This window comes from Psammomys obesus, unplaced genomic scaffold, assembly GCF_907164565.1.
Source record: "Psammomys obesus unplaced genomic scaffold, mPsaObe1.curated_primary_1811, whole genome shotgun sequence".
Lineage (NCBI taxonomy): Eukaryota > Metazoa > Chordata > Mammalia > Rodentia > Muridae > Psammomys > Psammomys obesus.
This window is the reverse complement of record NW_026585687.1, coordinates 6,203,722-6,214,402: the sequence shown is the minus strand read 5'-3', so window position 1 is coordinate 6,214,402 and position 10,681 is coordinate 6,203,722. Positions and strand designations below refer to the sequence as shown.

At 40.2% G+C, this 10,681-nt stretch overlaps 1 pseudogene; it reads right to left on the bottom strand.

Moving 5' to 3' along the window:
- Positions 1-290: 290 nt before the first annotated feature.
- Positions 291-2,309, bottom strand: LOC129665525 (eukaryotic translation initiation factor 3 subunit L-like; annotated as a pseudogene).
- Between the last annotated feature and the right edge of the window lie 8,372 nt (positions 2,310-10,681).

Sequence of the window (10,681 nt, the reverse complement as noted above, 5' to 3'; positions counted from 1 at the left end):
TGTGAGGTTTCTTGATTTATCCTCATTCTCTCTTACTTTTCTCATCTTTTCATAGCATCATTTCCAGTGGCCTGCCTTTGAACTCTTTTATTCTTCTATTTCACCTATTGATATTCATGTCATCTGGCAGTTTCTTTCAGTCTTGAAATACGTGTTTTTGAGGTTTCTGGTTTTTTTTCCAACAAAGATCCATTACTGAGAACTTCCTAAAACATCCAGTCCTTGGTTTGAACAAGTTTCAACTCAGCTGATGGCTGACTTAGGAAAGACTTCTTGGTGACAAAAATACTTCAGATCTGTAATACCAAAACAGGTTCTTGACTGATGTATGAGTATCCTAGGGGCCTCTGTCCTATCTTTTTGGGGGTTTTATTAAGCTCTTCAAATTTGTGGATCTGCCAGATAAAGAAATCCCCATAGTATCTGGCAACCTTGGTGTCTGCAGAATGGATCATGTCCTTATCAATACAGAAGTCCACCTCTGAGGCCAACCGAATTAGCTATCCAGAGGAGAAATGGCACTGGTCCACACCAGGTTCTTTATCTTGTACTTGAACAGAAGCAGTTGGTTGCAAAACTCCTGCTCTGTTAGATCTAGGAAGCCAGCCATAGGCATGGTGGTTTAGAGCTTGAGGAAGCTGTGGATGGTGAAGAGCTGAGCTTGCTGCTGCAATTCATCAGAACACACATTCAGCTGCTGCAGGAAGGGCTCTTTGTGGTAGTTAGGATACACATTGCCATAGTTGGGTACCACAGGTGACAGTAACTTGGAGTAGGCATAGCAAAAATGTTCCTCATAGACCTAGACCTAGGGGTTGAAAGGATCAAACTAACTTTGAAACCTATATGTCTTCTAAAGCCTATAGTTTTGAGTTTTAGGTCCAGGTTAAGCTAAAGCCTCTTAGTACTTTTCCAGAGAATGGAGAAATGTGACCCTATCTGTGAGGACAGATACAAAAAAAAAAAAAAAAAAAGCGAGCAAGCAATGACCTTCACTCAGCAAAAAAGAACGACCAGACTCTTGTCTTCGAGATAGTGTTTCTTAGCAACAAACCCAGATGGCCTCAATCCTTCTTCTGAGTAGCTCCTGTCCTCCAGCCAAAAGCTTGCAACTCTGATCTTCAAGGATGAGCTAACCACCCCCACCTTCAATTGCAGCTGCATCCACACTTGGCAGGACTGGCCAAGATGAGCACCTAAGACTAACCATTTATCTTACTTTATAGCTTCCCATCCAATCCTAAATTGCCAAGACTGCAACTTCAAAATTCCCATGCTTTATCTTTTAAAAACCCAAGGCCTTTGTCTCCTGGGGCCACTCTTCACTGACTGGCAGGGGTGACCCCATTGCACAATGGTTAAAATAAACCTCTTGTGATTTTGCAACGATGAGATCTGGTCTCCTGAGTTCTCTTCATCTTTTCTGAAAATTAGGCTCATACTGAGCCTAACAGGGTCACCCTTCTGCATGCACAGCATCTTACCCCAATTTTTCTCCCTCCGCTGGAGGTGTATGCTCTCCTTAATCCACATTGGGTAATCTGTGAGAGCAATGGCCAACAGAGCATGCATCTGCTCATTCTGATTGTTAATCATGTCATACTTGTAGGTGGTTCTCTGGAACATATTCTTGGTTCTCTTGGTGTACAGGAGGATCTTGGCAAAGGCCAGGTTGTAGCGAGGCATCATGAAATATGCAAAACCAACATAGTAGCAGGTGGTGAGCTAGCACTCAGGCATACAAGAATACATGCTCTTCTTTTTCAGCTCGATATTCTGAAGCATCTTGATTGCCTGGTGTAATCCCCCAGGAGAGAATGCAGGCACAGAAGCCCCACCAGGCTAAAGTAAAAGAGCATCTTGTAGAGGGAGGGTCATCAATATTCCCCAGCCACACTTTCAGGGTCGCTTCTGCTTGTGTAGAGCTCCAGCTGCTGGTTGATGTTAGATTTGTCTACCAGAGAACAAACTACATTGAAGAAGCTGTGAATGTTACAGATTTTCAGAATGGATCTAAGGAAGTCAATCTCCACTGACTTCTTAGCAGTCTTGCATCTGTTCTGACTAAATGACTAGAACTGGTAGATTAACTTATCAGTGATATCCCAGAGCCACTGGTTGGGGAGTTCCAGAGGAGCAGGTCCATCAGCATGGAGGATGTAGTTGAAGAGATTGCAGTAGTTGTAGTAGGAATCAAACCTATGCTCTAAGGAGGGGTCCACAATGACATTGGCATATATATGCCTGTAGTACAATTCTTTGTACAAAATTAGGAATACAACATCATTTCTGCTTTTATTTTGATTCATTTGAAATTGTTTTATTTCAGTTTGATTCCTTTAAAATTTTGTATTTTATTTTATTATTTTATTTTGAAAAAATCTCTCAGCATGTAACCCAGATTGAATTTGAACTATGTAGACCAAGATGACATGAAACTTAAGATTCTCCTGATTCAGCCTTCCATGGGCTAGAGTAACAGATATGCACCATTACACCAAGCTAAAGTCACTTCCATCTCTTTGTTAAGTTTTTCTGTTCAGGTTTGGAAACAGCTTTTTATTTTCTTCAAGCTTGTCTTCTTTTTCATTTTTTTTAATTATTTTGAGACAGGGTTTCTCTGTGTAGCCTTGGCTATCATGGACTCACTCTGTAGACCAGGTTGGCTTGAAATCACAGAGGTCTGTCTGCCTCTGCCCCCTGAGTGCTGGGATCAAAGGTATGTATCATCATGTCTCGCTCAAGCTCTTCTTTCCTTAGATCAACCACTTTAAATTTTGTGAAAGTTCTTTGATATTATCTACTCAGTTTCCATAACCTAATTTTTACTACTATGTGAGGTCATGGTTTCTTAGCATGAAACATCTCCCAGATATTGAATGATCCATTATTTATTGATCATTCTAATCTGGTTTGTTTGTAACTGTATCTATGAGAATTATAAGTAGGCTACTTATTTCTCCTACCTCTTGAGCTACTTTCACTCTCTCAGCATTGTTGTAGTTTTTCCACAGATTTAGTTTTTCTGAGAGTATAGTGAAGGTATATTCTCAGTGTTTGGTATTATAGATGGAAGGCAATAGTAATTTCTTTTCTTGCTCTAGCAAAATATGTGACAAAAGCATCTTAAGAAAAGAAGGTTTACTTTGGCTCCTAGTTCAAGGGTATAGAAGACCATTGCAAACAAAATATAACAGCAGAAGTCTCAAGTAGCTGGTCACATTATGCCTATCACCAGGAAATGGAGAGATGAATACTGCTCTTCAGCATACTTTCTGCTTTTGATTTACTCTAGTACTCTTTCTCATGGAATGTTGCATCCCACATTTAGGGAGCATATTCCTATTCAAATACACCCATTCTAGAAAATCCCTCACAGACATGTTCAGAAGCTTATTTCCAGGTAACTCTAGATAGTGTGAAGCTGACAATCATATTAGCCATCAGAAAACACACTCCAAGCTCAAGTTTTCCTAAATATTCTGTGGTTTACAGTGAACTAGGAGAATAGCTGGAAATTATAGTCTGTCCACACAAATCTCTCCTTAGGGATGGTGCACTTCCACATGCCTCATATTTAGTGGGCAAATGCCTTATCTCCAAGATATGTCATTCCTGTAGCCTTCAAAGCCATCAACCTGTGTTTCACTAATATCCACAGCTGAACAAAATCAGCACAACACTGGGGGAGAGCCAAGGCTTATATTATTATGGGCTGACAAACACTGATGGGGTTATAGAACTCAACAATGCCACAATGAATCACAGATGATTATGGTTTTATGCCTTCCAAGAGGCTGTATGTTTACACAGGCCCAATCCTAAAAACTAAGGTCATTAAGATCTCCTTTGTCATGGGTCTCATCAAGCAAGCACAAATTCCACAGCAAAGACTTATCCTGTAACTATACTGTACAAGATAGTGTTGGTGAAGACAATTATTTGAACATCTCAGCTGATGCTAAGCTCAAATGATCTTGAGTGTCACAAACACAGGCTGATGTTAACCTTAAATGTTATAGATTCATGAATCCACAGTCTCAGGATTGTGCAATGTACCATGTATAATAAATATTAAAATGTTCAGCTGGGGTGCTAGCCACTGTCTGGTAACAGTAGTTTAGACCTGTCAGTGGCAATCTCCTGCGATTACATACACTAGCAGAAGATGGCTGGTAGGTGAAATTCCTTGGCTACCAAGACTAATGCTACTGATGTTGACTGTTTCTCACAGCCATAGGCACCTGCACAATTTCAGTTAAATGACAGGTTATTTTCCAGGCCCATTCTACAGGTAGACATGGTATAATATGGTAAACTTGTGTCTATCTTATTAGCGTGGAGACCTTTGTCTGATGTGAGTACTAGTTTAGAGGCTTGATTTGTGAGCTATGTATCTTGCCTTCTACTGAGTGCTGGACCTCACTGTAATAGACCAGAGAAAGAATCTCAAGACAAATGAATATGTAAATTTTGTAGCCTGGTCCCCACTGAAGGGACTCATGTTTCCTGATCTACTACTAGGTATCAGAGAAGAGAGATAAGCAGTTGCCACTAGTGGTCCAAAGTGTGGCTATAGGCCTGATAGTCTGAGTGCTGGTGCTTTGCCAAAAATAGTGTCTCACCATATCCACCCTGGATATTGAATCTATGGTCAATCCATGTCTCAGGATATATAAAGCCCCTCTCCTAAAGCTAGGCTGCTTGTAGTTCAGGGAGGTAAGATATGGTTCTTATCTCTTCATTTCTTTAATGTCTTCACTTTGGCATACTGAAACTAGTCACCATGGATTATTTTAGCTCATATAAAGGTAACTATATGACACATAATTTCTGCATCCATGAAGAGATATTTCCTAAAAGCTCTTACTAAGTCATCATCTTGTTTGCATCCTTCATTATTTTTTAGTTTCTAATTATGCATATATCAGTGTATAGACGTGAATATGTGCATATAATCACAATACTTGTGGAAGTCAAAAGAGAGCATCAGATCTGCTGGAACTGTACCTAGAGGCAGTTGTGAACTGATTTATGTGAGTGCTACCACTGAACTCTAACGTTTGGTTAGCATGTCCTCTTAGCCACTGCTGAGCCATTTTCCCAGCTTCGAGGTTTCATGTTACAAAATCAATTTTTAACATACACCAACTAGTCTACTTTCTATATAGCTTATTTATTCATTGAATAAACATGCAAAAGCTACCATTCCAGGCACAGAAGTAGCAATAAGTATAGTAAGGAAATATAAAATAAGCAAGTATAGTAAGGAAAAAAAGTCAGCCTGTAAACTACAGTGTGTTAGTATTTAGGCAGCCTGTTTCTGGGTTGCCTAGCAACCTATGATGTCATCTTTAGTCATTGGCAAGGGAATCTCACCTGGCAGGCATGGTTTAGTTGCTCCACAAAAGGACCAACCTACCACTTTGTCTTTCTCTTGCCTTCTTGCTTTTGCACTCTCTTCTCTCCTACTCTCTCCCTTTTCTCTGTCGGGGCACTCACTCCCCTCTCCCTATCATGTCTCACTCTGTCCATATCTCTCTCTTCATCTCCATCCAATAAACCTCTTTTATATAATATCTGTTGCACATCATTGTTTCATTGGTGCATTGGGCTGGGAAAGGCTCTCTTGGTAGTACATGGTTTGGTCAAGCCAGGATCCTTTTAAAGGAGCAATGCTGGCAACAGATTCTTCTGAACCACGTATCCCTAACACCACCCAACCTCATATGCCTTAAAACCTATACTTTCTTTCAACTGCCCTACCATTACCTGTCCCACTACTAGTGGCTGCTCAGACTCAGCATCCTGCCATGTTCTCCAATCGGCTTGGGAAAACTGGGATGCTCACTCAGACTTAATTTTAGCCACAGAAACTGCCTGCTTCTAAACTATTGCTATTAGGTAAGCAATTGTTGGGGACCCCGCACACAGAGTTGATTTTAGATTGTGCCTCTTGCTGTCTCAGGCCACACAGGCAAGGTTTCAAATCTCCCACTGAATGCCTGCCTCAAAAGGTTTCTTTGCAGAGGTGGGTTTTCAGTTTTGCAGACTATGAAATCAATGGTGCCATGCTTGCAGTGAAAGTTTTTTTTCTCTATTTTAAAAATTTAATTCTTATTTTATTAATCACAGTTTATTCATTTGGTATCCCAGCTGTATCCCCCTCCCTCATCCCTTCCCTCATCTTCTCCCATGCTCCTCCCCAAGTCCACTGATAGGGGAGGTCCTCCTCCTCTTCCCTGTGACCCTAGCCTATCAGGTCTCATCAGGACTGGCTGCATTGCCTTCCTCTGTGACCTGGTATTGCTGCTCCCCCTTCAGCAGGAGGTGATCAAAGAGCCAGGCACCGAGTTCATGTAAGAGACAGTCTTTGTTCCCATTACTAAGGAACCCACTTGGAGACTAATCTGCCATGGGCTACATTTGTGCAGGAGTTCTAGGTTATCGTTATGCACGGTCCTTGGTTGGAGTATCATTCTCAGAAAAGACCCCTGTGCCCAGGTATTTTGGTTCTGTTGCTCTCCTTCTGAAGCTCTTGTCTTCCTCCAGGTCCTTCTACTCCCCCCTTCTTTCATAAAGTTCCCTGCATTCTACCCAAAGTTTGGCTATGAGTCTCAGCATCAGCTTAGATACCTTGCTGGGTAGATTTTCAGAGGTCTTCTATGGTAGGCTCCTGTCCTGTTCCTTGTTTTCTCCCTCTTCCAATGTTTGTCCCGTTTGCCTTTCTGGGTGAGGATTTATCATCTTACCCAGGGTCTTCCTTTTTGCTTAGCTTCTTTAGGTGTACAGGTTTTTCATCCTATATAAAATGTCTAATATCCACTTGTAAGTTAGTATATACCATGTGTGTCTTTCTGCTTCTGGGATACCTCATTCAGGATTATCTTTTCTAGTTCCCACCATTTACCTGTAAATTTCATGATTTCTTTGTTTTTAAATGCTGAGTAGTATTCCATTGTGAACTGTACCACAATTTCTGTATCCATTCCTCCATGGAAGGACATCTGGGTTGTTTCCAGATTCTGGCTATTAGGCATAAAGCTGCTACGAACACGGTTTAACAAATGTCCTTATTGTATACGTGAGCATATTTTAGATGTATGCCTAGAAGAGGTATAGCTGGATCTTGAGGTAGCGCTATTCCTAATTGTCTGACAAAGGCAAAACTATACAATGGAAAAATGACAGCATCTTCAACAAATGGTGTTGGTCTAACTGGATGTCTACATGTACAAAAATGCAAATAGATCCATATTTATCACCCTGACTCAACATAAAACCAGACACCCTAAATCTGTTAGAAGAAAAAAAAATGGGAAGAGCCTTGAACTCATTGGCACAGGAAACAGCTTCTTGAACACAACACCAACAGCACAGGCTCTGAGATAAAAAATCAATAAATGGGACCTTATGAAACTGAAAAGCTTCTGTAAAGCAAAAACAAGTGTCATCAGAGCAAAACAACAGCTTACAGACTTAGAAAGGATCTTCACCAACCCTATATCTGACAGAGGGCTAATATCCAGAACATAGAAAGAACTCAAAAAGTTAAACACCAACAAATCAAGTAATACAATTAAAAAATGGGATACAGATCTAAACAGAGAATTCTCAATAAAGGAATATCAAATGGCAGAGAAACACTTAAAAGAAATGTTCAGTGTCCTTAGTCATCAGGGAAATGCAAATCAAAACGACCCTGATATTTCACCTTACACCCATCAGAATGGCTAAAATCAGAGACTCAAGTGACAACACATGCTAGAGAGGATGTGGAGAAAGGGCTACCCTCCTCTGTTGCTGGTGAGAATGTAAACTTGTACAACCTCTTTGGAAATCAGTCTGGCACAGAGAGTTTTGAACTGGCCAGGGCAGCCTTCACACCAGCAAGCACCTGGTCTAGCTGTGCCCCCAAAGTTGTGCACCGCACATGGCAAGCAGCCATGTTGGTTTTAAAATAGAGAAGTTATGCCATGCACTCGCTCCTTTCCCACTCCTGCAAAACTCTAAGGCACAAGTTCTGAACGCTGGCTCTCAAAATATTTCTGACCTCTAAAGCCCTGCTTCCCAGATTTTAAAATCTTTTCTTCTTGCGTACTCTGCTCTTTAAAAAATATTTTAAAATGCTGTAAATTATATCTAACAATTTTTATAATTTGCTCATTGTGTTTACATTCATAAGACTTACTTAGTCATAATTGACTCTGTTTATATTCTCTCCCTTTAGACTAAAAACAATAAGTCTCATTTTAAATTGGTATAGATTTTTATATAAATATAATTTACATTTTTACAACATGCTATACATACATGATTCAACCCTGGTGCAAAATAATTTTTACATGCTGCTAAAATTTCAAGGTTATGAAGGTCTATGCAAATTAAGCTATTTTAAAATGTATGTCTAACTGCCTATTCTTTATCAGTTCCTAAATTAATTAATAAATGCTGTTTCTCCCACCATGAGCTGCCTGTGATCCGGATTAACCACGAGGCTTTCTGGTTAATAGGTTTGGTAGAATAAATTCAAATATAATTTTTAAATCTTCTGTACTCTTCTACTATGTTGTTTATTCTAAATCTCATAACTCAGGGATTACTAAATAAAACTTTTTGCCTAGATACCCTTAAACTATATGATTTAATTCTGAGGTACACTAAATTAAGATATATTAATTTTAGAGGCATTTATTTATGTGAAAGCTTGATGATTGTGCTATATCTTCACTATCAAAAAATTAAAATATGCTTAGTCTTCTTTTCTAAAAATGGTAATATTATTAATCTATAGTTTATCCTTAGACTTTTATAAGCTATAAAATTATTATATGCTAAACATTCAGGAAAATGTTAAGCTCACACTTTAATGGACTATATGACTTTTTTTAAAATTTTTTATTAATTACACTTTATTCATTTTGTATTCCCCCATAAGCCCCTCCCTCCTCCCCTCCCGATCCCACCCTCCCTCCCCTTTCTGCATGCATGCCACTCCCCAAGTCCACTGATAGGGGAGGTTCTCCTCTCCTTTCTGAACTTAGTCTATCAGTTCTCATCAAAAGTGGCTGCATTGTCCTCTACTGTGGCCTGATAAGGCTGCTCCCCCCTCAGGGGGAAGTGATCAAAGAGCAGGCCAATCAGATTATGTCAGAGGCAGTCCCTCTTCCCATTACTATGGAACCCACTTGGACACTGAACTGCCATGGGCTACATCTGTGCAGGGGTTCTAGATTATCTCCATGAATAGTCCTTGGTTGGAGTATGCTTCTCTGGGAAGTTCCCTGTGTTCAAATTATCTTGTTCTGTTGCTCTGCTTGTGGAGATCCCGTCCCATCCAGCTCTTACTATTTCCCACTTCTTACATAAAATTCCATTCACTCTGCCCATCAGTTGGCCATCAGGCTCAGCATCTGCTTTGACAGTCTATAATGCAGAGGCTTTCAGAGGCCCTCTGTGGCAGGTTCCAAGGTTGTTTCCTGTTTTCTTTTGGCTTTCAGAGGCCCTCTGTAGCAGTTTTCAAGGTTGTTTCCTATTTTCTTTTTCTTCTGATGTCCATCCTCTTTGCCTTTCAGGATGGGGACTGAACATTTTAGTTAGGGTCCTCCGTTTGCTTAGTTTGTTTAGATGTTCAGATTTTAGTGGGTTTATTCTATGGTGTATGTTTAAATGAGTGAGTATATTCCATGCGTGTCTTTTTGCTTCTGGGACAACTCACTCAGGATGATCCTTTCCAGGTCCCACCATTTACCTGCAAATTTCATGATTTCCTTATTTTTCATTGCTGAGTAATACTCCATTGTATAGATATACCACAGTTTCTGCATCCATTCTTCAGTTGAGGGGCATCTGGGTTGTTTACAGCTTCTGCCTATTACAAATAAAGCTGCTACAAACATGGTGGAGCAAATTTCCTTTTTGTGTACTTGAGCCTCTTTTGGATATACGCCTAGGAGTGGTATGGCTGGATCTTGAGGAAGCACTATTCCTAGTTGTCTGAGAAAGCGCCAGATTGCTTTCCAGAGTGGTTGTACAAGTTTATATTCCCACCAGGAGTGGAGAAGGGTTCCCCTTTCTCCACAACCTCTCCAGCATGTGTTGTCCCTTGAGTATTTCACCTTGGCCATTCTGATGGGTGTAAGGTGAAATCTCAGGGTTGTTTTGATTTGCATTTCCCTAATGGCTAATGAGGTTGAGCATTTCTTTAAGTGCTTCTCTGCCATTCGATATTCCTCTACAGAGAATTCTCTCTTTAGCTCTGTTCCCCATTTTTTAAGTGGATTACTTGGTTTATTGCTTTTCAGCTTGTTTAGTTCTTTATATATATTTGATATGAGTCCTCTGTCAGATAAAGGGTTTGTGATGATTCTTTCCCAATCTGTAGGCAGTCGCTTTGTTTTGATGACGGTGTCCTTTGCTTTAAAGAAGCTTTTCAATTTCATGAGGTCCCATTTACTGATTGTTGCTCTTAGAGCCTGTGCTGTTGGTGTTCTGTTCAGGAAGTTTTCTCCTGTACCAATGAGTTCTAGGGTATTCCCCACTTTTTTTTCTAGCCGATTTAATGTGTCTGGTTTTATGTTGAGGTCTTTGATCCACTTGGACTTCAGTTTTGTGCAGGGTGATAAGTATGGATCTATTTTCATTTTTCTACATGTAGACATCCAGTTGGACCAGCACCATT